This window comes from Xenopus laevis, chromosome 8L (genome assembly GCF_017654675.1).
Source record: "Xenopus laevis strain J_2021 chromosome 8L, Xenopus_laevis_v10.1, whole genome shotgun sequence".
In the NCBI taxonomy this organism is placed as follows: Eukaryota; Metazoa; Chordata; class Amphibia; order Anura; family Pipidae; genus Xenopus; species Xenopus laevis.
This window is the reverse complement of record NC_054385.1, coordinates 11,451,860-11,465,482: the sequence shown is the minus strand read 5'-3', so window position 1 is coordinate 11,465,482 and position 13,623 is coordinate 11,451,860. Positions and strand designations below refer to the sequence as shown.

At 41.5% G+C, this 13,623-nt stretch overlaps 1 long non-coding RNA gene across 1 annotated transcript in view; it reads right to left on the bottom strand.

The window, feature by feature from the left end:
- Positions 1-13,013: 13,013 nt before the first annotated feature.
- The window catches only part of LOC121397116, a 51,361-nt gene continuing 50,751 nt past the window's right edge, over positions 13,014-13,623 (bottom strand). The window contains exon 5 of the long non-coding RNA XR_005963467.1: positions 13,014-13,068. This is a non-coding gene — a long non-coding RNA (uncharacterized LOC121397116). The remainder of the gene's footprint in view (positions 13,069-13,623) is intronic.

Sequence of the window (13,623 nt, the reverse complement as noted above, 5' to 3'; positions counted from 1 at the left end):
TAATCCAAATTTTAAAAAATAATTTATTTTTTCTCTGTTATAATAAAACAGTACCTTGTACTTGATCTAAACTAAGATATAATTAATCCTTAGTGGAAGCAAAACCAGCCTATTGGGTTTATTTAATGTTTACATGATTTTCTAGTAGACTTAAAGGAGAAGGAAAGGTTAAAACTAAGTAAGCCTTATCAGAAAGGTCCATCTAAATATACCAGTAAACCCCCAAAGTAATGTTGCTCTGAGTCCCCTGTCAAAAGAAACACTGCATTTCTTTCCTTCTATTGTGTACACATGGGCTTCTGTATCAGACTTCCTGCCTTCAGCTTAAACCTCATTGCCCTGGGCAAGAGCATGCTCAGTTTGCTCCTCTCCCCCCACCCCTCCCTTCTCTACTGTAATCTGAGCCCAGAGCAGGGAGAGACTCAGGCAGGAAGTGATGTCACACCACATTAATACTGCGGCTCCTATTCTAAACAAACATAATTTCTAGAGCTTTTTACTCAGGTATGGTAAAACATTCTACAGAATAAATATAGCATTCTAGCTTGCACTATTGCAACTAATCTGTTGGCAATAAAATGCCTCCGTAGCTTTCCTTCTCCTTTAAGGTATGAAGATCCAAATTACGGAAAGATCCATTATCTGGAATGGCTCAGGTCCCGAGCATTCTGGATACAGATATGCCTCCAAGACAGATTTCTTACAATAGGGATGTACAGCTCACATTGTGCAGTTAGAGAGAAAAAGAAGGAGTGACAGAACAGAGCAAAGGGCAGTGGACAAAGAAAAGCATAGCAGAAACGTATTGGGAAATAAATGGAGTGTATTTAAAAATTTGATGGGGAAGAACAAACAGGGGGAGTGTTGCAAAAGGAGACGGAAAGAAAGAGGAAGTGAAGGGGAGGTAGAGACAATGGTGCAAAGAACATAAAAGGGTAAAGAAGAAGCAATAGGATATGAGAAGGGATAATGAAAAAGAAAGAAAGAAAGGTTAGAGCATCATATGAATTTAAATAAAAGGCATAAAGGAGAACTAAACCCTAAAGTTAAAAAACCCCTACCCTACATAGACCCCCTCCCCCCCAGCCTAGCTGCTATCCCGGGCAAACGCCCCCGAGCTTTTACTTACCCCTTGGTGCAGATTCTGTCCAGTGGAGTTCACGGCTGCCATCTTCAGCTGCTTCTCGCGAGAGTTGAAAATTACTTCAACTGCACATGAGCAGCTACACCGGTCTCATTCAAAAGATTACCGAAGAGAAGAAGATGACTGCCTTGAACTCCGCTGGACAGAATCTGCACTGAGGATTAAGAAGAGACTTAGGGGTATTTGCCCTGGGTAGCACCAAGGCTGGGGGGGGGAAGGGAGGGGTCTATTGGGTAGGGGGGTAGTGTTTTTTTAACTTTAGGGTTTGCTTCTCCTTTAAGAAGATAAAACAGAAGCACAGAGACAGAAGGGAAGTAGCACTAAACGAAGATTAGAAAGAACAGAACAGTGAGCAAAGTATGATTGTTATAGTTACCCTTCTAATATACATCCAAAAAGGGGGGATCTACTATTGGTTCTCCAGAAAATAAATGCTACAATATATATATAGCCACTTTCATGTACAGCAAGCAGGAGTAAAAGTTGGATGGTGCTGTCTTCCTATATAGACTCTTCTAGCAGAGGGTTGCAAAAGAAAGCCAATAAACATGCAGGAAAAGTAAGTAAGGAGATACAGGTATGGGATCTGTTATCCAGAATGCTCAGGACCTGGGGTTTTCCAGATAATGGATTTTTTGTAATTTGGATCGTCATACCTTAAGGCTACTAGAAAATTAAGTAAACATTAAATAAACCCAATAGGCTGGTTTTGCTTCCATTAAAGATTGATTATATCTTAGTTGGGATCAAGTACAAAGTATTGTTTTATTATTAAAGGGAAATCATTTTTAAAAGTTTGGATAAAATGAAGTCTATGGGAGATGACCTTTGTGGATAATGGGTTTCCGGATACCTGTATTGCACACTTAGGGCAACATTTCAGTCTTAAGACTAAGTGCAACTGAACTGGTTAGGGGGATGGAAGACTGTCAAGGTTTGGGTTGTTTTCTCTGGAAAAAAGGCGCTTGAGAGGGGACAAGATTACACTTTACATTAGAGGACATTATAGACAAATAGCAGGGGACCTTTTTACCCATAAAGTGGATCACCGTACCAGAGGCCTCCCCTTTAGACTAGAAGAAAAGAACTTTCATTTGAAGCAACGTAGGGGGTTCTTCACAGTCAGGACAGTGAGGTTGTGGAATGCACTGCCGGGTGATGTTGTGATGCTGATTCAGTTAATGACTATAAGAGGGACTTGGATGATTTCTTGGACAGACATAATATCAAAGGCTATTGTGATACTAAACTCTATAGTTAGTATAGATATGGGTATATAGAATTTATGTGCAGGTATGGAGGGGTGTGTGTATGGATGCTGGGTTTCATTTGGAGGGGTTGAACTTGATGCACTTTGTCTTTTTTTTTACCTGATTTAACTATGTAACTTTAATCAGGATATATATTGCAGTGGTTTTTAGTTCTGGCAATCTGCCTATTGGGCACACAAAGGGTGACTCTGGTGGGACTCAAACCCAAAACCTTTGAAAGCAACTACAGGACCAGTGCACTATCCATTACGCTATAGAGTCAGTCATAACCCAGTAAATAGCCGGGCGGGATCTCTGTCCTGTTGGCAGGGTGCTGGTATCACCAGTATCACTGTCTATTCCTCATGTGGAGCAGACTTCCATCCTATTGAGGACAAATGGGTCGCTCACTTGGCTTTGTGTTTTGTACTGTTTTTATAAGTATCTCAGACCTTGGTATGGAAAAGGCCCTTTATTTATTTTATGATCCGCCAAAGCTTCCCATTATGGCTTTTATATGGTTGCATTCATAATGAAATTAAAAAGTGAACTGTAAAAAAAAATGGTGGCCATACATGGGTCAATATAAAATGGCGACAGACCAAATCGGCAGCATATTGGGCAGTGTATGGGGCCTTCAACCAGTCTTCCCTGATAGAGATCTGGGCAAAAATTGTACAGACGTCGATTGGCCAGGTTTAAAAATCCCATTGGATCGAGAACCCCATTGGTTTGTTGATGTGGTTCTCAATCTGACTACCTGTTTTTTCAGTGTTGTGATCCCTAGGGCCCATAATTGGATCAGCCTGATATCTCCCAACTCAAGGTGGGCATATTGGGGAGAGATCCGCTTGTTTGTTGACCTCATATGACTGCGTATTTTGCCACACTTCCATCTACAGTCACACCCTGATTTTGCTTTTTCCATTGGGTAGGGGGGAGTTAAATACGTAAAACCATACCAGACATTTAAGGAGACAGAATACAAGTTGATCACTAAGGAAAAGTGTCCCATACATAGAGGAAAGCAGGGCCATCGGGGGGACATCATACACAAGTCTAATCAGGACATCAGTTGGAAAGCTTTTTAGTTCTGGCAAACTGTCTATGGTGCACTGCAGTCCTGGCTTAGGAAGGGGCTCATATATGGACCAATGATCAGTTGGAAAGCTTTTCAGGGTTGACAATCTCTCTAACTGCATTTACAGATATGGGACCTGATATCCAGAAAGCTCAGGACCTGGGGGCTCACATATAGACCATTCACTAACATGTCAGGTTTTATCTGGATTGGGCATTCAAAATCTGAGTCTGGTGGGACTCGAACCCATAACCTTTGAATAACTTGTCACAAGCAACTAGAAGTCCAAAGCGCTATCCATTGCGCCACAGAGCCTGGCACATAATGTGTGTCATCACTTACATACATACAGTTCATTAAATTATACTACCATTTACATGTATTATTTCATAAAATAGTGAACTTGACTGAAAGATGAGAGTATGCTCAGCCGCACCCAGTTCAGACATGCAGTCCCCAAATTGGTACATCTATAGGAGCACCACAGTGTGATCTTCCACCGCATCTTTGTTCTATAGAAACTCCCCGAACTAGTACATTATTTTCCACATAGGAAGACAAGCCCAAATAGAAACTTACCAATCCACTGAGGTTGTCTAATATTTTGGCAGCCCCCCATTAAACTATCCATGGTGCACTGTCAAATGGCTCTGGAATGGGCCTCACATTAGTGATGTGGGGGTCAAAACCCCATCCACACCTACCTAGCTTGATGCGAACTCAACCGCAAATGGGGGTGTGAGGTCAGCCCAAACATCTTGCGGGTATGTGCCTAGGGCACAAAGCGGGGTCGGCACCAGGCACATACCTGCTCTGTCACCTACTCCATTTCTGGTCCCATTCCTCTCCAGCAGCCGCTTGAATCATTGTGTGTAAATGTGCTTCGTAATCGAACTCAATATTAACCAGCGCTGCGGCAGGCCAAGTTGCCTAGGGCACCTGGCCAAGCTCAGGTGAGACTCGAACCCACAACACCTTTTCTCATACACTAGTAGTCCAATGCGCTATCTCTTGCGCCACAGAGCCCGGCATATGATTTCGATCATTACCTACAAGTTCATTAAATTATACTACCATTTACAGGTATATAGAGAACTTGAGTGAAAAATGTGAGCATGCTCATTGGCATCCAGTTCGGGCATGTAGTCCCCAAATTGGTAAATCTATAGGAGCGCCACAGTGTGATCTTCTTCTGCTTCTTTGTTCTTCAGTAAAATGCTGAAATTAAACAAAATATCCAGTCTTTCACTCTATTGTGCATGTGCTGGCCAGAGCCATCAAAGAATAAAGTGGGACTAGAACCAACATCCTTTGAAAGCCTTAGCATGACCAACTAAAAGTCCAAGACATTATCCATTATGCCACAGAGCCAGCCATTTGCCAATCACACACACCCACTGTGAGATCATATAGTACATCACTCTTTCACCAACAAATATTTATTTTCCAGGTTCAATTGTATGGTCATGGGCACACGGGCTGTAGGCTCCGCTACTCTCAGCCTGCTTGAATCTAATTCAGATCATGAGAGATTGGACATGGAGCAGATCCGCTTCTCGCAGCCTTCAAAAATGTGCTGAGATGGTAGCAAGGTGATGATATAGAAACACCCAAACTGGGGCCGTTCTTTCCCCTAAAAGGAGCACCAGCCCACAGAAAAACTTTCACTGCCAGTAAAATGATTAATGGTGTGCTCCCGTGCAATGGCTCAGGAAGGGGCAAGAATCAAACTCACACCCTAATGAAACTTTCCACTTTGAAGGATAACACACTTCCCATTGTACCACAGAGAAACCAGCAGAATGGCCAAGTATAGCATAACTAACATTTCAGCTACAATTACACATTTTCGGATCATCTATCAACCAATGATAAACCAAATGTCATGATTAGATTATCACTATGAGGGAATTAAAACACACCTTTGTATAATTTGTATTAAATGCTAACATACTGTTCATTGAGTGTAACAGCAGGATAAACTCCTATGTCTGGATACAAAGACTGACTTAAGCAAGAAGCAAACTCACAATCTAAGGAAAGCTTCTAGCTTCAAGGCTAACGCATTTCCCATTGTGCCACAGAAAATCCAGCAGGTTTAGTGAGTATAACATAAGTAATATTTCATCTACAATTGTTGTTGTGCCAAATACATACTGAGAATAAATTGGGCAAAATATAAATCTACAGAGAAATAATTCAGATGAAACGCCTATGAGAGAAATCATAAACAAGTCTAATCAGGACATCAGTTGGAAAGCTTTTCAGTGTTGACAATCTCTCTATGGTGCACTCTTGTCAAATGGCTGAGAAAGGGACTCACATATGGACCAGTGATTAACAAGTTGGAATTTTATCTTCACCTCAGTCTCAAAAGCCAAATCTGGTGGGACTCAAACCCAAAACCTTTGAATGCCTTAGCTTGATTAACTAGAAGTCCAATGCACTATCCATTGTACCACAGAGCCAGTAGGCAACCACACACCATGAGCCACACACACTGTGAGACCATACAGTACATTTGGTACAGTAGTCACCACTACAACTGCTTCTCTTTTCTTGGCAGCGCACGTTCCCCAATGGCAACTTACCATCGGCACACAAATGCAGGAGCAACTGTAACAGCACCACATATTCATTAAATGCCTTTACAGGTATGGGACCTGTTATTCAGAACGCTCAGGTTCCAGATAATGGATATTTTTGTAATTTGGATCTTTATACATTAAGTCTACTAGAAAATCATGTAAACATTAAATAACCCCAATAGGCTGGTTTTGCTTTCATTAAGTATTAATTATATCTTAGTTTGGATAAGTACAAACTAATGCTTTATAAGAATTTGGATTATTTGGATAAAATGGAGTCTATGGGAGATGACCATTCCATACATGTATTGCACACATAGGACATTACAGGAACATTTCAGGCTATACAGACCTATCAAGCTGACAGATGCACATTAACAACCCATTTGTTATCCTGTTGCGCCATCTAGTGGTTATTAGTGTACAAAACAGTATACAAAGTCATTACAATTTAGAAAGTGCACAATTGTCCTCAAAGCTCTCAAACATACGTGCTCCATATTAGAAAAGTGTGAGTGCTTGATTAGATATACATATTAAACACATGTGAAAGTACCCATGTCCAGTGGAAAATGGAAAAAAAAGGGAAAACAGCTGCCATGAGGGGGGATGGGGGGAGCACATATACAAGTCTAATCAGTACCAATACATCAGTTGCAACACTTTTTAGTTTTGGCAATCTGTCTTTCCTGGTCATCCCCAGCAGCATAATCAATTTTTAGGAAACTTTGGGTTAGCGCTCCCCGTCAGTAATACAGAAGAAACACTCACCCCCAACACACATAAAGGTCCCTTCCCCCAATCCTCCCCGTCTTTTGTTTCTTCTGTCAGTAAGTTAGCAGACTGGGCATTCAGCGATCCAAAAGGATTGAGTTCTTGCTGGCTCTCTCCACCTGAGACCCCATGTAGCAGGGTTTTTTCTTGTTGGTGCGCATATTAGCTTCGCACAAGTTTTCTAGGATTACTGACATCCATCATAGGTCTGGTGAAGTGTCTGGTGAAGATGGAGGATGAGACCAATTTAGAAGTGGTTCCTTGCCCATTGGGACCAATATCGCAGAGACTGGAACCAGAAAATTTGTTTACCTACAAATTGCAAAATCCACCTATTCTGGTGGCAGAGCCCAGTGAACCTCGGCAGGGGGTTTTTCCTGGAAGAACCAGACTGGATAGAGGTCTATACAGATGCATCTGGTATCGGCTGGGGAGCCCATAGAGAGGTTGCACAAGCTCAGGGAGTATGGAGAAGGAATCTATCACATCTCCCTTCAAATGTTCTAGAGCTAAGAGCAGTTTGAGAAGCTCTAATCTCCTTCAGATAAGTTCTCCTAGGCACTTCAGTGAAGATCAGATGTGACAATGCTTCGGCAGTAACTTACATAAGGAAACAAGGAGGGACTGGCAGTGCCAGGCTCCTGAATGAGACTCTCCAAATCATGATGTGGGCTCAATCCCATCTCCTAAAAAAGATATTACTGCTGTTCATGTTCCAGGAGTCTTGAATTGTCACTCAGGATTGGACAAACCTCTGGGCATATGTGTTTACCCCATTCCCTTTAATCTTCAGGGTGCTGAAGAAGATACTTTCATCTCAGATGGAGGTGATTGCAACTTGCCGTATTGGCCTCTTCTAAAACGTTTGGCAGTTCAAGAACCATTGAAGTTACCAATAACAAAGAAGTCATTGAGTCTCCTATATCAGAATCCAGAAACGCTCAACCTTACGGCCTGTTCTGAACAAGTCATAGAGACGCTTATCAAGGCCAGGAAATCTGGGACTTCAGCGATTTACCATAGAATTAGTGATTGCTTTACCTCTTGGTCAGAGAGTCATGGGATTAATTCCTTGGAACCTTCTACCCTTATGGTACTCGGTTTTCTTCAATCTGGCGTAGATTTTGGATCAAGCTTGAGCTCATTGAAGGTCCAGGTCTAAGCATGTTGGCCATCCTAGGCAGAAGATGTACGGAGGAACCTTTGATTGATCAATTCTTTAAAGCAGTTTTAAGAATACATCGTCCAGTAAAGAACTCTTCTGCATCATGGGATTCACCATTGGTTCTACAAGCTTTGTCATCTCGGCCTTATGAGCCGATTCAGGAGATTCCTTTATGGCCATTGTCTTTGAAAACAATATTGTTGATTGCGCTAGCATCTGAGAGATGAGTAGGGGAACTTCAAGCCCTATCCTCAGAACATCCCTACACCGTGTTCCATGAGGAGAAAGTAGTTCTAAGACCAGTCCCATCATGACTGAGCCTATTGTTTTACCTACGTTATCATCAGAGAGTGGGGAAGCCCTTTCAATGTCAAGAGATGTGTCAGGGAATACATTCGAAGAACTGAACCCTTCAGAAAGTCTCAGAAGCTATTTATTATACCAGTGGGCTCGAGGAAAGGAGAGCCAGCATCTAAGAGAACCTTCAGTACTTGGATTGTCAAGGCTATATCAAAGGCTTATACTGAGCAGGGTAACATAGTAACATAGTAACATAGTACATAGTAGTAACTTACTATATTACTATGTATTGCTGTGGTATTTCCCAAAGGTAATTGATAATGCTGCCGGGGATAACCAGGAAAAGAGAAAATGTATTCATACTTACTTAATACTTAATTTTCTTTAAAATCTCTATGGCAGCATTCTCACCCTTATCTCTGGTGAGCTCAGATTACTAAAACGGAGATGATTGGAGGAGGAGACCTTTATGCATGTTGGGGGCATGTTTTTCTTCTGAATTATTGAAGGAGAGCGCTAACCCAAAGGTAATTGATTATGCTGCCGTAGGAATGACCAGGAAAAGAAAATGACTTTAAGTATGAATACATTTTCTCTTATGGTGCACTCAGGAAGGGGCCTCACATATTGACCTCCTATGATTAACAAGCTGGGTATTACTTCCGTCAGACAGTCTAAAGTCAACTCTGGTAGGACTTGAACCCAAAAGCTTCAAACACCTTGACCAACTAGAAGTACAATATGCTATTCATTCAGCCACAGAGCCAGTGGTAACATTTGTACTTGCAGTCCTGGCTTAGGAAGGGGCTCATATATGGACCAATGATTAAACATGGTTAGAATTTAACTCTGGGGTATATGAACACACAGCTTTGTATAACTTGTTCTAACTACATTGAAAGCTAACATACTGTTCATTGAGTGTAACAGCAGATTATACAGTATATAGCTAAATGCAAAGACTGCCTCAGGCAGAAATCAAACTCACAACCCAAGGAAACCTTATTTCATGAAGGGTAACGCACTAACAATGTGCCACAGAAACATCACCAAATCGAGTGAGTATAACAAAACTAACTGTTATATCAACATTTCAGTTACAATTACTGATAAACCAAATACAGACTGAGAATAAATTGGGCAACATCCCAGACTGAGACCAGACAACTAAGAAGACAGAATACAAGCTGAACACTAGAACAAAAGGCCATACATAGAGGAAAGCAGGGCCACCATAAAGGAGACAGGTGAAAGGCCTATGAGAGAAATCATACACAAGTCTAATCAGGACTTCAGTTGGAAAGCTTTTCAGTGTTGACAATCTCTCTATGGTGCACTCTTGTCAAATGGCTGAGAAAGGGACTCACATATGGACCAGTGATTAACAACTTGGAATTTTATCTTCACCACAGTCTAAAATGCCAACTTTGGTGGGACTCGAACCCACAACCTTTGAATAATTTAAAACTAGAAATTCAATGCACTATCCATTGCGCCATAGAGCAAGACGCTAATAAAGGTCCAGGGCCCACAAACACTATGAGACCATATAGTTACATCAGGAGACTAATGCACCACAGATACACCCGTATAGCAGGGACGTAGAGTATCACTAACTGTTATATCAACACTTCAGCTTCAATTATTGTTGCACCAAACACATACTGAGAATAAATTGGGCAACATATAAAGCTACAGACACATAATTCTGCCAATTAGAGGAATGTACAGGAAGACAGGTGAAAGGCTTATCAGAGAAATCATACACAAGAAAGTGACTCACATATGGACCAGTGATAAACAAGTTGGAATTTTATCTACATCCAAGTCTCAAAAGACAACTCTAGTGGGACTCAAACCTACAACCTTTCAATGCCTTAGCTTAAAAAACTAGAAGTCCAATGCACTACCCATTGCACCACAGAGCCAGTAGGCAACCACACACCATGAGCCACACACACTGTGAGACCATACAGTACATTTGGTACAGTAGTCACCACTACAACTGCTTCTCTTTTCTTGGCAGCGCACGTTCCCCAATGGCAACTTACCATCGGCACACAAATGCAGGAGCAACTGTAACAGCACCACAAATTCATTAAATGCCTTTACAGGTATGGGACCTGTTATCCAGAATGCTCAGGACCTGGGGTGTTCCGGGTTAATGGATCTTCTGTAATTTGGATCTTCATAACTTAAGTCTACTTATATTTTGCTTCCAATAAGGAGTAAGTATATCCCAGTTGGGAACAAGTACAAGCTTCTGTTTCATTATTACAGAGAAAAAGGAAATCATTTTTAAAAATTTGGATTATTTTGATAAAATGGAGTCTATGGGAGATGACCTTTCTGGATATGGGTTTCCAGATAACGGATCCCATACCTGTATTGCACACACGGGACATTACAGCAACATTTCAGGCTATACAGCCCTATGAAGCTGACAAACCACATTAACAAGCCATTTGTTATCCTGTTGCGCCATCTAGTGGTTATTAGTGTACAAAACAGTATACAAAGTCATTACAATTTAGAAAGTGCAAAAATGTCCACAAAGGTCTCAAACATACGTGCTCCATATTAGAAAAGTGTGAGTGCTTGATTAGATATACATATTAAATACATCTGAAGTACCCTGGTCTGGTGGAAAATATTTAAGGAAAACGGCTGCAATGAAAGGATCTGATTACCGGGTGCAGTTCTTGCTGACTCTCTCCACCTGAAGCTCCGTCATTAGCCTAGTTGTGAGGAGACCCCATGCGGCAGGGTTTTTCTTGTTCGTGCGCATATTAGCTTCAGCAGTGATGTCATTGGCGCTTTTTGAAGTTAAAGGGGTTGTTCACCTTTAGTGTGACCAAGAGGGTGATATTCTGAGATGATTTGCAATTGGTTTTTTATTTTTTATTATTTAAGATTTTTGAGTTATTTCACTTTTTATTCAGCAGCTCTTCAATTTGCATTACAAACAATCTGGTAGCTAGGGTCCAAATTATCCTAGCAACCACGCATTGACTTGAATAAGACACTGGAATATGAATAGTAGAGGACCTTCCTAGAAAGATGAAAAATAACAATACATTTGTGAGCTTAATAAAGCATTTGTTTTTACATGGGGTTAGCGACTCATATTTGAATGCTGGAAAGAGTCAGAAGAAAAAGGCAAATAATAATAAAACTATAAATAACACATAACAACTTCTAAGGAGCCTAGAGCCTCTACATCTGCACATCAGGATATTTCCTCAGGGAAAAGATCTCCCCAAGATTCTCCGAGGTTCCTATCAGTACTCATCACTCAGCTGAGGTTGCAGGAGATAGAAGTGTACCATTACCTGGACAGCCTCTTGATTGTTACAAGAAATCCAAAGGTTTTAAGGGAGCATGTTGCTCAGGTGAAAGCAACTCTGCATTGTTTCAGATGGATCTTCAATGAGGAAAGAGTCATTTGACCCCACTCAGAAGATCTGGGGGCTCTCTTTGATACTAGACTAGGTCTGGTTACTCTTCCACCTCAGAGGATATCTCATATTGTCGCAGAGACAAAACATTTGAGGACTTTCCCCTTTATCCAGGCAAGAGAGCTCATGAGTTTTCTATGATTACTGACATCCACCATAGGTCTGGTGAGGTGGGCGAGATGGAGGATGAGACCTATTCAGAAGTGGTTCCTTTCCCTTGGGACTGATATTGCATGGATTGGAACCAGACAATGTGTTTACCTCCAAATTTCAAAATCTGCCTGTTCAGGTGGCAGAGCCCAGTGAAGCTCGGCAGGGCTTTTTTCCTGGAAGAACCAGACTAGACTGATCGGCTGAGGAACCCATACATATGGGACACAAGCTAAGGGAGTATGGAGAAGGGATCTATTCCATCTCCCTTCAAATATTCAAGAGCTAAGAGCAGTTTGAGAAGCTCTAATCTCCTTCAGGTCAGTTCTCCTAGGCACTTCAGTGAAGATCAGATGTGACAATGCTTCGGCAGTAATTTACATAAGGAAACAAGGAGGGACTGGCAGTGCCAGGCTCCTGAAGGAAACTCTCCCAATCATCATGTGGGCTCAATCCCATCTCCTAGATATTACTGCCGTTCATGTTCCTGGAGTCTTGATTTATCAAGCAGATATCTTGGCATGGGGCGTTTCGAGCAAAGCGGAGTGTGAACTGTGTCCTAAGGTATTCATTCGGGTTACGTCCAAATGGTGTCTTCCTCTTGTGGACTTGATGGCCTCAGAGCAGAATTTCAAAATCCAGACCTTTTCCAGAGTCCCATTGCCATCAGCGATGGCTGTAGATTTGCTCTCTCAGGACTGGACAAACCTCTGGGCATATGTGTTTCCCCCATTCCCTTTAATCTTCAGGGTGCTGAATAAAATACTTTCATCTCAGATGGAGGTGACTGCAATCTTGCCAGATTGGCCTCTTCTAAAAAGTTTCGCAGTTCAGGAACCACTGAAGTTCCCAAAATGTTATTTTGGGCAAGGCCCAAAGAGTTAGCAGTGTTACATAATTCCCAATATCCCAAAATCCCAAAAATAGACAACCAAATGGCTGCCCACTTATTCACCAATGATCACATCATCTGAGAATTCACATCCATAATATTTGACAACGTTACTTTGACTTCTGGAGGACCAGTAGGTTAGAGTCTTATAGATGAAGAGACAGAATGAATATAAAGACCAATTCAGTGAGATTGAAACCATGGAACAACTTACCTTGTTTTGTAGAAGACCAAGGTCCATTCCATCATAGCACAGAGTCAGCTTGCTGCAAGATAAATAGACAACTCAAATCAGGCAAAATCTAAGGACCAAAAAGCTACTCTGCTTTATTGTTTCATCAAATACATACTCAAAATAAAATGTACAAACAGTTTCACACAAACCCTCAGTGAAACGACCCACTAAGAACACAAATTAGAATCTGATCAGTAGGAGAGAAGGTCGTACAAAGAGGAAAGCGCTGTCACCATCAGGGGGGCAGGTGGGAGTCATGTCAGGGACATCATACACAAGACACTACTATAGAAACTCCCTGGGCTAGTGCATTTTTTCTAAATAGGAGGACAAGTCTAAAGAAAAATTTACCAATCCACTGAGGTTACACTCCTGTAAAATGGCTCTGGAAGGGGCCTAAAATATAGACCAGTGATTAAAATGTTAGGTTTTATCTGCATTGGGCATTCAAAAGCTTACATTGGTGGGACTCAAACAGACAACCTTTGAATAACTTGTCACAAGCAACTAGAAGTCCAACGCGCTATCCATTGCGCCACAGAGCCTGGCACATAATGTGTGTCATCACTTACATACATACAGTTCA